This window comes from Athene cunicularia, assembly GCF_003259725.1.
Source record: "Athene cunicularia isolate RWA chromosome 18 unlocalized genomic scaffold, athCun1 chr18_part1, whole genome shotgun sequence".
In the NCBI taxonomy this organism is placed as follows: Eukaryota; Metazoa; Chordata; class Aves; order Strigiformes; family Strigidae; genus Athene; species Athene cunicularia.
Genome location: NW_020799123.1, coordinates 4,650,855 through 4,666,041, shown reverse-complemented (window position 1 = coordinate 4,666,041; position 15,187 = coordinate 4,650,855). Strand labels below are relative to the sequence as shown.

Sequence of the window (15,187 nt, the reverse complement as noted above, 5' to 3'; positions counted from 1 at the left end):
ATGGCAACGTGACTACCTTTCCCTCAGCGGGATTACTCTGGAGACTCACATCTCTTAGTCTGCTTTAATTCAGACACGAAGGACCCCGGCCATGGTCAGGTCTCTCAGGGAGCCACATTCACACGGCTCACAGCGGGCACTTAAAAGCCGTTAGCAGGCAGTGACCATCGAATACTACTGGTTTTATCACTCACACAAGTCAATCCAAATGTTTGACATTTTGAACTCCACCGTGGTTGTGTCCAGCTCTAACAACCACCTGCTCATCAGTAAATGCACTCCCTTTCTCCACCACTGGGGTATCACAGGAGCCCTGCTCCTTGCTAGCCTTGCCCAGCTGGTTAAGCTACCTCTGAGGATTGCTGTCAGTGGGTGCAAACAGGACAAAACCACCGTGAACATGCTTCACCTCAGGCCAAAGGCAAGGCTGAACCCAGGCTGGGCTCGTGGTGCTGAGTAGGGTTGTACAAGGCAAAGCCATCGCCATCACCTTCCCCAAGTGCCCTGGGCTGCATTGCACAAGACCAACCAGAGCCCAAGGCTGAGCCCACACTCCTCTGATCTGGCATTTTATTTTCAATATCACAACCTATCTTGTCTGAATTGAAGAGGTTCCAAACTTCTTTTCTTTCCAAGGCTGGACACATCTTGCATGCTAATTTAGGAGGCAATTGAGGGGGAGGGTACATTAAGAAAATGCACATAGCCATTAAGCCAGGGAGACTAAAGCATCCTGCCTCCATCAGCACTGCTGGATACTGTCTAGAGCATCGCCAGCTGCTCTCAGATACCTATAGTGGAGCTCTTTTATGCAAACACCTCCAGTAACAGCTTTTGTGGATCTGACAGACAGAGTGGTTAAAAATTAGGCATTCAGTGGGTATCCAGTGGAGAGACATTGTACAGCACATCTGAGAGGGGAGTCACACTCAGAAATTCTGAATTGTCTGAGTGAGAAAGGCTGCTCAGGCAGACAGGACAGATCCTGACAGCAGATCAAGCCGTGCTGTGAGTATTGCCCATATTGTCCCTCCCCATCTTCCCAGGAATCCCAGCTCCAAGAATGCAGATAGAAGACAGTCATATCCCAAAAGCAGCAACCAATGAGGTCACCTCAAATGGGAGGATGGAGGGATTATGGCGTTTTCCCCATCAACTCTCAAAATTTCCTACAAAACTTCTGCCTTTTTTTTTTTTTTTTTAATCACCAACTTGCTCAGGGCTCTCTCAAGGTAGTGTAGCTGTTTAATGTATTTTATTTTCCCCAGGATTGCTCGCTCTCAGTGTGAAAAGTGTCAGTTATTTTGGGAAACATGAAATCAAGTGGGCGAGCGAAGGAATTATTCATGAGGACACCATCAGGAGGAAGGTTACCTCCTTCACCCTGACAGGAGGCCAATAGCTCAACCATTGTTTCAGGCTCAAAATGAAGAGGCAAAAGTTTCTGCCCCTTTGAACCTGGATGAGGCATTAGGAGCTGAAATTATAGGGGAAGACACAGCTGATCCATCACCAGAGCAGCGAGGGGAGCTATGGCAACACTTGAGGCTCCTTCCAGCCCTGTGCATCTAAGTCTTGGTAAAAAAATCAATCAAGCAATATCTGTTAGGTTTGAGTACCCACAAAGGCATAAAGACGCTGCTTGCTTAGTCTGCAGGGCTGTGTCCTGCTTTAAATGCCTGCATGCCCTTCCCAGGGCAGGCACCCTCCCATTTCACCCCTGACTGATGAGGTGGAGAAGTGTGACTTAAAGCAATTCTTGTCTTCTAAATCTTCTCTTAGATGTAATGTTATTTTTCTACTCGGAGCAACCAACTCATCTGCACCTGCCTGTGAAAGTGGTACGCATTACAGATAATCTTCTCAATAAAAGATGCTAAGTTTGACACGTACAGGGCAGACGCAAGAGCTTTATTAAACAACTTCTTTTACCAAGGCCTTTAAGAAAACAGTCCTTTAGCAGCACTGACTCACCTCAGCTCTTCCCATACACAAAAGCTACACTGAGAGCCATTACACCATCATTTCTGGCTTGCAGCACTGACAGACTAGAGGGTTTGGCTCAATTCGTGATAGCAAGACCAGTGAATGGTAGAGAAGTCACGTACCCAGTGGAGACTGCTAGCTGTAGAGGGGTCACTCAAGTGAACAAAACATTACCTGAGCAAAAATGGTTTGGTTTTTTGTTTTGGTCTGTTTTTTTTAACCAAAATCCTGGAGCTGTTGAGGAAGTCCTTGAGTAATGATTTTTGATGTTCACTGCATTTTCTCTTGAATCCCATTGTTGCTGTAGGGAATACCAGATGCTCTGGCTATGCTGCTGTTGCCTAGGGACAGCCTTTGGATATTTTGTTTGATTTTTCTACTTCATCTATCGTCAAATCAAAATACCTTATCCAGACTTCCATGGACTCCTGTGGGCTTTGGTACCAACCATTAAAAGTGACTGCTAAGGAGCAACCACACTGTTTCTACCCAGGGCAGGAGCCAAACAGCCAGGATGGAGAGCTGACAATTTGGGACTGCCATTTAGGTTACTGCACAATACTTATCTAAATTACATACATATGTATTTCATATTTTATTTTTATAAATATATCAAGAATGTATACACAACCTTCTTAAAAAATAAAATGTCCCCCAGTGATGCTATGAAAAATCCCAGTATGCAGCCTATTTTAATTGAAGGCTGGTCAAACACAAATGCATGTGTAGAAACAAACTTTGACAGCACAGCTAAAGGGCCTTCTAGGGAAGCAGAGTTGATTAAAACCAGCAAACTAAACTTGGAAGCGAGGTGATAGAAACTGGCACATGAAGACGCGTTTTATTTCTTATTCTCATTGACACTCCTCTGTTATAAATAAGGCTGTTCTGAGAAAAAAAAAAAAAAAGTTGTAATGTTGAAATGTTGGATGGCAAAGCCACCACCTTTGTCACTGTTTGGATTAAAATGCATCTTTCCCCATCCCACATGCAAATGGAATATAAACAGTAAAAACTGAACATTTAAACAAATATTTGCATAGGAGTTTTGTTTGTTTTTAAAACACTTGGCCTGCTCCAGACATAATCCACAGACCACAAAGAGTGTCCTAAACCATCACTTTTTTTCCCCTACAAAAAAGGAACATGAGCACATGTATTACCAAAGGAAATCTGGGTAAGTGCAGAAGAACTTCAGGTGTACAGGCAAGATTTACACTCTCAGATGCAAGCACTGAACCAAGATGCCTCCACCCATTTTCATGTCTTGCACAAAACAGCTACATGAAGTTCCTGTAACAGTGTGATCCTGAACCTGAGTTTCAAGTAAAGGTGAGCCTAGGTTTCACATCTAGGACCAATGTCAGAAACATCACCCCAGTCTGGCTACCACTGTCATAGTTCATCTCAGCAATGATAAATTTTTGCCAACCAGGGTGCACATTTTTCTTTCGTAAAGTAGAAGACATCAACACAATCAGTGTTAAGAAGCATGATTTGATTTTGGATTAAACAAAGCTAAAAGACTGACCTTCTGTCTGTCACCAAGATCTTGATTGTCTTTGGTATTAAATTCACAGGCAGATTCTTCCATGTCCTGGGGAAAAAATAAAAAAAAAAAAAAAAAGGAATTTGTCTTATTCCCAAATTTTGTACTTGTGTTTACTCCAGTGGTATTTATACTACATAGTGCAGAGAAAGATTAGCTTCAGCTCAAGTGCAGGAAGGTCCAGAAATTAAAAACCCAAAAGTTTCCATTTTCTCAGCATTAACATGGATATACGGCAAAGGACAAACAACCCATTCTTGGGGGACAAAGTGGTTGGAAACACACAGAAAAAGCCTTAAAAAATAAAAGAAAAAAAATTCTTTGCTGTTTAAACTTCCTCTTTTAAGAAGTCTGAAAAATTTGAGATATCTGACACCACTGTATCAGGTGGGACAATTTTTCTAAAAACTTTTAAAATCTGACATTTCATCAAAACTTGAGCAGCTGATAACAGCTAAGGATGCTCTGCAGTGCTGCAGCCTCTATTCCCCCAGAAGTTTCCCCCTCACCCTACCTATTCCCCTGTTGGTGCCAATATCTCTATTTTAGAGATGCAAACTATTCAGAAAGAGCTGTTTTGTCCAAAGATCCCAGCAGGAAAAGAGCAGAGTGCGGAGCTGCAGAAAAACTGCCCTATCTCTGCTAGAAAAATCCTTGAAGCTTTAAGGAAAAACCAAAAGTGACAGCAGGAAGGCTCCAGAAAAGGCATGGGGAATTGAGTCCGCTATTGAGCAACAATATCTCTGTAAATTGTCCTCCCAGTGAAAAGCCAGTATGGTGCTAAAAACCACAGAGTTTTACATTGTTACCTAGAGCATGAAATAACGTCCCCGTTGAGGGCTGCAGGCTCATAAAGCATAACGGAGAGTCATGAATGGGATTTCCAAAGGTACCCAAATGCTTTTCAATAAGGCTGAACTTCTAAATTATTGAGGCACTTTAGAAAAATCCCACTTCATAGAAGTAAATCCACAAGATATCAGTATCCCTGTCAGTCTTCATGGACTTTGTGGTTACAGAATAAATGCCCTAACAAAACATCAGCTGGTAAATTATTGTGTGATTGCTGATGCCTGAGGATAATGTCAGGAGGGTGGCCAGATTCTCCTCACTTAATTCTTCATTTTGCCTTTGAAAATATCAACAAGCTGATCCGTAGTCAGCTTAGCTTCTGCAAAATTTGTATAATGCTCGTATTTGTTGGACATATTCCTCAGGCAGAGCAAAGAAAGCTAGTAAAAGAACACGAGGTAGGTTTTCAAAAATAACATATCTGTCAAAAATACTGTTTCTACAGCATGCACATGTTTTTCTTCACTGTGCATGTGGATGGACATCTATTTTGTAGGCAGTCGGTACAGAGCGCAGCAGGAGGCACCTGCACACATTCAAGGTTTGTGCAGAGGATTTTCTCTTGATCTCCTGGCAAATAAAATTTAATATGATAGAATATATCCGTTGGCTCTTTATATTCAGAATATCTAACAGCAAGAGAATGACTACATGCCAAGTGAGACACCTTAAGTACAAGATTAACATGCAAGCAACAAAACCTCTGAATTAGATGCCAAGATGTAAGAGATGGGGCTGGCTCAGCTCTGTCTTGGCCAAAAGCTACGAAATCCAGACCTGAAAGTCCTGTTTCATGCACATGAGAACTGGTAAAATCAGGTCTGTTGTTTAGTAACTAAGTTATCACCCACTCCCTTTTCAGCCTCCTCTGCCAAACTACCCAGAGCAGCAGATTAAGGCAAAAGGAACTTGCAAAGTGGAAATTCATCCGCATTTGTTTCTGGAGAAGACAACTGAAAGATGGGAAGGCAGAATTAGAAAGATGCAGTTCTGAGATACAAAGCATACCAAGACAAATGCCCATTACTCAGCAGTGTTCTACTACTTTCTTAGCAACACAAGTCACATGGATTAATTTTCTGAAAGAAAACAGACTGTCTCAACAGCAGCCTGATGGTCTCAGCAATTTGCTTTACAATTACTCACTAAACTACCTTGATTTAATTATTCAAGAAGAATCTCACTGCCACTGATAACTACTTAATTAAAAACACAACTTTAGAGCAATAAGAGAGTCACGTTATATTGCATTTGAAATAGATTTCTTGCTGAAAACATGCACAGTTCATTTTAACTGGCTTAATGTGCCAATATATTTAGAGTCCCAAGGATTTTAAGAATGACTCGAGCAACAGCGATCATCCAGGGGCTGCAAACAACACTCATAAGCTTGTTCTCATTCAGTGCAATTCTAGTAAAATCAAATTAAGAAAAGCACCACTGCAATAGAGCTAGTTTAGAGCATATGCACACTTTACATTCAGGAAAGTCAGAAGCTGAGAGATCAGGACAAGCTCCCACCCTGCTCACAGTCCTGCTCCACCTTTGCCAAGCACTGCTGCTGCCTGCCTCCTGCCCTTGACTCTGCTGAGGGGGGGCCACAGGTGAAGGTACCAACCTCAGCTAGGACTGCTCTTTGCATTCCCACCCAGGACACACCAGCAGAGGAGGATCCCCCCTGGTCCCAGCTGGGGCAAATGCAGGTGATTTCACCTCTCTCATGCCCCGCTATGACTTGCCTTTTCTCTATGGTACTGCTCTGTTACAGCCCCAAAATGGGAAATGCGTGCTCATTCTGTAAAAGCGCCCTTGGCCCTGGCAACCCTTCAGTGCTGCCCTCAGCTCAAAGCACTGTCAAGGCATGAACATCAAGTGTGCAGACTGTCCAGCTCCCGTGCCTGGACCTCAGTCCGGAAAGTCCCCAGGATCTCCCCCAACAGCATCTTCTGCCCCTGCGCATGGTGGGGGATACCCAGCCCTTTCATCCGCACCCCCATGTCAGCACGGTGGGGGCAGCTCAGATCCTCCAGGTTGGATGTCTCTGGTTAAGAGAAACTGCCTGAAAGCAATTCTCATTTTTTATGAATCTCAGCATTTTAATGGGAACCAAGGACAGGTCCCCGCAAGAGTCAAGAGCAGTCTTTGATAACTTGGGGGGGTTTTAACCTGTGACAAAAGGGGTTGTGAAGTAATTGGCTCGGTTTCCAGCATGATCGAGATGGAGCCAGGCTTTGGGGGACAGAGCTGTTGGCTGTCTGGGGTGGGATGGACCGGGTGCAAGCAGGGTAACTGCGGACACCAGCATGACTCATGCAGCACTTTGAGAGTACCGACTAGATTTAGACTGTGCCAAGTGATGTAGCAAAGCCTCCCAAATTACTAGCATGCCATTTACTATTTAGTTATTTAAAACATCTCTCCTTCCCCTTAACTAGGAGGTACTGGCTCCTTTGGTTTTAATACATTTTCAGTACAGCTGAAACTATATATGTATTTATATATGAAAAAATTAAATGACTGCCTTCTTGAATATTATCTTCCTGGTTTATTGTGTGCCCTCTCTCCCCTTCCCTTTCCAGAGAGACCAACCATCACATGAAAATGCTTTTCATCATCTGCAAAATTTGATGCCCAAAATAGCCCCACGGTTGCCCTAGCAACTAGCATTTATTCCCCCTCCCCCCAGCATCCCCCCCTTTGCATATTGCTGCATATTTCTATCATCTCTTTCCAGGCACAGTTCATAAACACGGCTGCATAATAAAGAATGTTATCACCAATGACTTACAGCCCAGCTGCTGCAAATAAGATATGAAGTGGCAGGGAAATACAATTTCATGCAGCTAGGACAACAGATTGATTGGGTGCCCTTCAAATTTGATGCCACTTCTTTAAGTCTGTCCAAATTCAAAAAAAAAAAAAAGTTAGTTTCCCCACCTCCCCATCTTTCCATGGTAGCAATAGACAATAAAAGTGGGAGATAATTCACTAGGACACTCATTATGTCTGCAGCAACCTTGCCCTGAGAGATTGACAATTTTAAGAGATGTGCTGCTTCTCTCTGCCACCTCCTCCTCTACTTTTCCCCCAGCTGCCCTTCTTCATCAAAAGTCTTATTCCTCCAGTTTGGTTGCCTGTTTAATTTAATTATCTTCTCTTTCAAATTATTATTTCTGTTTAGATTACTAGCCAGAAGGTTGTTACAGACAGAGACAAGCAAAGCCCTTAATTTCATCACCACCATCTCCAAATTTTTATCCTTATTTTTATTTAGTTTTGGTAGAACAATAGAAAAGCATCCCTCCCCTAGCATGTTTGTCAAAGAACATCCCATCAAGGACAAAAAGAATTTAAAAGCACACCTCTTCTTTCCCTCTATCACTTCTGATGGGTTGATTTTCAAAAATATGGAGATCTGCTTTGGAGGCTGACCTGAATGTGCAGAGATCACCTCGTGATCTCGTGGTACCAAAGGGCAATAAAGTACGACAAGGACCAGCTGCTACCAGATAGACTGTGCTGATGCACACAGGTTGTTCCTGCTTACAGGAGAGAAGACACCTCTGGGTGCAGGCAGAGACAACCCCAGGACATCACTGCACCCCTTCTTTCTGTCCCCTTCCTCCCCTCTCCATCACTAACAGTGGTTTACTGAATTCTTCTTCTACCCCGTTGTGCGTTGCCCAGAGCAGGCTCGCAGTGCCTGTCTCTTTGAGGCACTGTCCCTTCCTTACTCCCTCCCTCTCGGGTGCAAACTGCCTTCCCCGTGGCATCCTACGTAGGCTATTCCTTTGCAAGGAAAGGATGCACGATGCACAGAGAGGATGGGGGTCATTCTGTAATGGGGATCTCGGCAATGACCCCAGACACTGCAACTGTCGAGGGAAGAGCAAGACACAAGATATATAATGGGTGCACAGAGACCTCACTACTTGGAAATTTGCAGTGAAGGAATATTCCCATTTAACAAAGAGAAGAGAGACCCATCACAAGTGTTGTGCAGCCTCTGGCTCCAAATCATCTCTAGGATTACTTAACACTGATCAATCACAATCAACCAAATCAATCACAGAGGGAGGGAATAACTCCTTGCAGAAGCTGCTGTCTTAGTGCTCAACAGCAGCAACAACTCAAAAATTTTCCAAAGAGTCCTGAACTAACTCATATGCATCTGGAGACAACACAAAGGTTGTCATCTCTTCAGCATCTCCAATGAGCATTTCTCACAGCCAGAGATTGCAACTGCCAGGCAGATAACTGCCAGATATGGATGGTCACTCCTTGATCTGTTTATAGTCAACATGCAAGATCCTTGAGCTTCACAGTTCCTCCTTGCCCATAGCAATAATGAATCTAAAACAAGGCTTCAAATACAAACAACTTCGGTTTGTGCAACTGGAATTCTGTCAGTTTGCATTCATTGGTCCTAGAATATTGTGATGGTTAAACGTGTAGGACATTTATGAGCTCTTCAGATGGAAAACATGAAAGCAGTTCAGAGTAAGATTATTATTATTATTAAAATGAGAGATGAAGTTTTAAACCCAAAACTGCAGATTGGGAAAGTTAAAACAATTTTCCATCTTGAAACACGTTCAGTGATGGAAAACTGAAGCCAGCATTAAAGCAACATTCATGGGTCACACAGAAGAGTGTGTTTAGTAGTAGAAGTTGGTGGATTTTTGTTTCATTTTCCTTTTTTCTGGGGGGTGTTGCTTCTAGTAGGAAAAAAGTAGAGATGAGGAGAAGCAGACAATGTGTAATAGAAGGAAAGATTTTTACAAACTAATTTCTACCATCTCCTTTGAGGCATGAGCAGTTCTTTAATCTAAGAAGGGTCATTTGTGTGTCATTTATCTGCCCTAAGTGGAGGCCAAGTTCAAGAGGACTGTGTTACTTTTAATTTCCTTTAGATACAAGTACTTGGACACAGAATCCCATTTATCTTTCTTGACTCAAGTAAATAAATTAAAAAAAAAACAACTTAGTGTGTCCTATAAATACTCCATATTATACAGGATCCAACATCACTTTTTTTTTTTTTCACCTAAAACCTTAAACCCTACTGACACCATAAAACATCGGCATTCCCCATCCCATGATTGTTTCCCATAATCTAGGAGAACATTAAAGAGAGAAAAATTGTGCTGGAAAATGACATCTTATCTATTTCCTTCCTTCCTACCACCACTCCACGTTTTTGTCATTGCAGGTCAGACACCTGCTCCCCACGTTATAATCTGTGGAAGTGATAAATGCTCGTAGGCAGTGATTACGAGTGGCCGTATTCACTTGGTGTCAATCTGGAAAGCGGCACATTCACTCAGTTGTCATTCTTTGTCCTGCCAACAAGGCCAAAAAGGGGAGGGAAGGCAAAAAAAAAAGGAGCTGACAATTTTTCTCTCCCTCCTCCTTGTCCCTGGAAGAGACAGCTACTGCCAGGCCCAGATGCTATGTAAACCCCCGTGTCGGAGAGACGATGCTGCAGCTATGAACACTCTTACAAACTCTTATGAGACTGGGGGATAAGGAGGATAATTTACATGAACTGGGATCTGCTGGATTTGACCATGACCTCCACATGGCTACAGATATATTTAACATGGCAAGACCGATGGGCAGTGAGCCAAATTGCAACATAACCTGGCAAAGCCCAATTTAATCATCATTGCACCAGCAACAGGCAGCCCCCTGATTGATTGACTTTTCCTGCTGCTGGGCTGTATCACATCCTCATTTATGCAGACCTTGGGCCACCCTGTCAGAGTTGAACAGGTCAAGTATCTTTTGGCTTTTCCCTGCCCCATCACAGCAGCCTGTGCCCATATTCTGCTTCCAAAGGAGTGGCTGCCACAAATGCATTGAGTGTTCCGTCTGGAACAGGCATGGCTCTGATATTCTGTGCTTTCTGTTCTTACCATAGACCGTCATCCTTCCTTTTGGGGCTCCTTTTGGTGACTGAATCTGTTAGTGGCCACTGAAACCTGTGCTATGCCATGCAGGCTCTGCCCTGTACTGCTTATGTCCAGCCTTAAAACACAAGGTATTTTACAGGCACCCCTGGAGGTATCTGGTGAGCCTCTCCCCAGGTACAGGAGCCCTGTAGTCACCGTCCATAAAGCAGATGTCTTTTTTTTTACCACTCTCCAACATTTTCCCCTACACCCCAGGTACTGTTCTCAAGCAAATATTAAAGAAGTCATACCTGCTCTATTAAATGACATCAGGACAATGATGGGGTGACAGAAAGGCTCAGACCTGGGACAGGAACAAGACTCCCACACCCAGCTGTAACCCCGGCGTGATGCTGTCCTGGGAGTGCATCAACCCCAGCTCACCGGGCAAAGCCTGTGCCACGCCACACTTCCAGAAAACATGGTGCTGGGCAGATGCCAATACAGGGACAGACAAAGTCAGTACAACGGGGAGTGGTTACCAACAGGGAATGCTCTCTTATGCTCTTTGCATTATTTCCAGCCACAATATTTTAAGTGAAAAAGCTGTTATACAGGTGCAGCTGTAGAATCTGCAATCTTGTGGGCCATGGAGGAAACCAAAACAAAAAGCCATGCTCCTGCCTAAGCTAGTGTGATCACAGGCAAGTTGTGTTAGACCCTCAATTTGTAAAGCACACGTAGGAACAGAGAGGAAATAAGAGAAAATTTAGCAATCCTATTCTACACGATGGGTCCCCAGTTCAGATGTGATGCAAGCACTAGCTAAAATGATCACCATTTACCATGAAAAAGTCACAGTGTGCCACTATACAACCAAAAATTACGCTTTAAGGAGAAGCAACATGTGCACTTAGTTCAAATACAAAAAAAACAACACATGGGAAAAAGTGTAGAGGTACAGGTAAAACACTTTGCCTCTCATAGGTAACATTCCCACTTCTGTAACACAACAATGGTCCAAAATATTTTGCATTTCGCATGATGAATGGCTAAATCTGTCCATTTTCCAAGGGTTTGGTTGTACTGCAATTGGATGGACAATAACACAGAAGTCTGCATCACGGACCTTGTCCAAAGCACATGGCTTCCTAGACTTTGCCATCTGGTTGCAGGAGATATTGTCGTTCATTGGGCAAGTAGTATTTATCTTGCTACCACACATACTTTTGTTGCAACAGCCTGCCCACACAACAGTTTTAGGTGGGTGGGAAAAACTTGCAGACTTTCACTGATGTCAAGAAATGGCACCTTTATGCTGAGGCACACTTTCTGGAACAAGCCCAGGGTTAATGATAAAGCACAATGGAACAGAAAAATAAAAGCTGTTTACTACATTAGAAATTAAGTGTTTTAATTAATTCTCAGTGGAAATAGCTGGAAACAAAAGCCATGCCCAGATGGGAGATATGAAGAGGGTAGAAATCCACTATGGAGATGAGGCTTCAACACTACAAGATAGAGGAAGCCAGCAGCACTGATGGCCACCCCTATTCATGACCACCCCTCTGCCCTCCAAGCTGCAGATGGGCACTGGCATCTCCACATGGTTTTGCTTTGGAAAGTAGGCAAGTAGGAAACAGCATCGCATCCCTGAGCACAGGGTGAATGGCCTCCCTGGGGCCAAAAGACCTTTAACACATCCTTTTTACATTTGAACCAGCGTAGTGGGAGTGAAGCCCTTAACACTGCATCTGCTGGTTCCCCAAGTCACTCCATCACTTCACAGGTGGTGAGGGCACATCCCAGGAACTGGCTTTTGAGTCATCAATTATGCTGTGGCTCCACAGTGCAATTATTCATAAATATTTATACACACAGACCCCCTTTATTCTGCTTTTGTGTTTTGGCTCTCCCTCACCTGGATTTGCTCTGCCCTTTCTGCTGGATACAAGGGATTTGATTGAATTAACTTAATTGGCAAATGTATTGTTCAGACAGCTGTGACAGAAATGACTTCGTGCATTAGTCAGAAGGTTAAGTAGCTGATGGCAGCTCCCACCACCTTTTTTTGCTGCCAGACACCTCTGCACCAATTCTGAATCGTTGCGTTTCGAAGCAGGTTTAGAGGTCAGATCTGCTGTGTTGTACATCATGTTTGGGTGTGGAGAGGCAGCATGGTCAGAAATGCCTATGTGACTGTCTACATGCCATGCTCCCAGACATTTCCCATGTCAGGTGCACTGAAAATTTTATCTACATGGCATTTTTCTTGAACAGACTGCGTGTCTGGAAAACATTTCTGCCTTGCCTTTACCTCACATGCTATGGTTGAACTTGGCCTGTCTTGCAGACCTCAGAGTCTTGCAGAAAGGCTGTGTGTGACCATGCCCTGCTCTGGTGATGCTCTGCAGTGCTGACACCCTTGCCCCATCACCTCACCCTTGCAGCCTGAGTTCCTCCCGTTTAACTTGGTATTAGGGGGACCACAGTCACCCAGGGATCCCTCCACAGAAAACAAAGCAAGAAACATGTCCAGACAGACATCCAGGCCTCCAGAGAGGATGATTTGTCTTTGGGCAGACCTTCCTCTCTCCCTTCTGACTCTCCAATAGCTGAGTTGATGAGGCTCATAACCTCAGAGCCTCAGCTAAGTGCCTAAAATGGACTTGTTGTCAGCTGTCCTGCCTCTTCTCCCTTGAACTGTTGCCTCTTACTCATTGCATTTTGCACAAACCACATGATTTTACAGTTTGGAAACTCATTATATACATGTGATCCTCCATGACAGTGTCAACACTTTGGCCTTCTTTGGATTCCTGCACCTAGAAGAAAAGCCAAGAAGAGATACGTCAGCAACACAGGGAACAGGGGACAAGGCAACAACCCTGTGGGTAAGGCAAACAACCCTTTGGGATGTGACTGCTGCCTGTACCCCAGCCTGGGGATAAAGTGTCTCCTCTGCTCACATCCTCCACAGCTCTAGCCTTCGCTGTTCTCCAACACATCCTCCAGCTGCTGGCCACAGACATGGACAACAGCAGGTGATGTAAAAACCAGATGTCTCCAGCTGTGACCTGGGCAGGCTCATGTCCGCACATGACAAATTCAATTACTAAAGCCCCATAGATCTACAGTGACTTTGTGGGTGCAAAGAGAGACAGCGTCATTAATCCTGATGTCTTCTGAGACGTGGCTCTGTCGCAGCCATCACCTTCACTGGACACTGCCAGCACTCAGACGAGACCAAATCGCCACCTCATGCATGGAGGGGATCACCTCTAGATGGCCAGCAAGGCAAGGTGTGGGAGAAGCTTGCATTTACCACTGCTTTGCACCCTGAGCGTCTTCTAGATAGGCAGCGGTCCATCACCCAGGGCTGGCGGGACAATCCTTCCCCGGCACTGCCGGGCACTCGGAAAACACATTTAAAGCTTATTCTCTGCATATACAGGCATAGAGAGAATGGGAAATCTTCATAACCATTTTGATTTCTGCTAACTGAAGCCCATGTAAATCTCTGTTTTTTATGAATCTCACTTACATTTCGTGCCTGACTTGTGCATAAAACTTGCCCGGATTTACACAAGCTAACTCCATAAGTCATCCCCTTCCCAATCGGGCCCTATATCTTGATGACCTTTTAGAAACCAATGACTGCTTTCCTGTTGTTATCCATAATTGGAAAAGCACTGGAGATAAGAAAATTTATAGCATCGAGTGATCTACCTGCAAGAGACAATAAAGAATGCCAGGCGGTGAAAGAACAGGGAAGAAAAATCCCACACACGGAGATGCGCAGTCGCACAGGCACAGACACACACACACAGTTCAAGCTGAACTTTCCCTCTCTTTACTAAATCTCTCTCAACTCCCCCCCCTCCTTGAGCCCTTGACTCCCCTGACCATGCAGCCTCCACTCTGCAGGACAGAGGTACCCCTGTCAAACATCTGCTCTGACTTCAAGTCTTCTTGGAATTCACTTGCAAATCTTTTGGTTTAGTGTGAATGAAGCATCACACAGGAACCTGCCTTCACTCCCAAAGTGAACAACCCCATCACACAACACAGCTCTCTAGGAAAGCAAACCAGGACTGCACCATATATACTGCTACAGGCATCGTGCACATGGAGAAGGGCAGGGTGGACGTCAGTGCTCGTCACACAACACACATCCACACCGCTTTGGGGTTCACTGCAAAGACACATTAACTACCTCACCATCATCCACAGTGATCTCTGCCAGCATGACAGGATCACTGAACTGCTTCCAGACACCAAAAAAACCCCATACCCAGAATTAATCTTATTTCATTTTGAAACAAAGGCAGAGGGTCACATGCTGCCACATCCCTTCTCGGGAATTGAACCAACGGATTGGGATGCAGCACTCCTATTTGCAAGAAATGGGAGTTGCCTGTAAGGCAGCGGTCCTGAACTTGGTTGTACCCAAGAAATTCAGGACGTGTCAAGACTCAAGAAGGGAAACAGTTCCAGTCACATCTACTTTCAAGTCAGATTAACTCAGATGACATTCCTGTCTATAGGAAGGCAAGGATCTGATAGGAAAAGGAGCAATTTCCTACTCCAAGGGTAAGAAAATATACACAAGCAGTATTAATAAGATTGAGCATGGAGGAGATGTCTAAGTTTTGCAAAGCAGAGGGATGAAAATCTGCATGCAAATAATGTGTCCAACCTTACGGTAAGGGTTTCTTTCAACCTTCCTGCAAGAGCAGGAAACTCCTACAGGAAGCAGCCAGGACTCAGGGGCACTGCAGGGGACAAAAGTGAGGACTCCATAATGAGAAATAACGCACATGCAATTATCTTCAGGAAATTACCTAACCCTTTCAGGTCTCTAAGTCTTCTACTGAAAAGTGGCAATAAAGGGGCAATGCTCAGT

The 15,187-nt window shown here is 44.2% G+C and overlaps 1 long non-coding RNA gene across 1 annotated transcript in view; it reads right to left on the bottom strand.

The window, feature by feature from the left end:
- The window catches only part of LOC113486834, a 122,873-nt gene that overhangs the window by 82,566 nt on the left and 25,120 nt on the right, over window positions 1-15,187 (bottom strand). The window contains exon 2 of the long non-coding RNA XR_003399663.1: window positions 3,518-3,583. This is a non-coding gene — a long non-coding RNA (uncharacterized LOC113486834). The remainder of the gene's footprint in view (window positions 1-3,517; window positions 3,584-15,187) is intronic.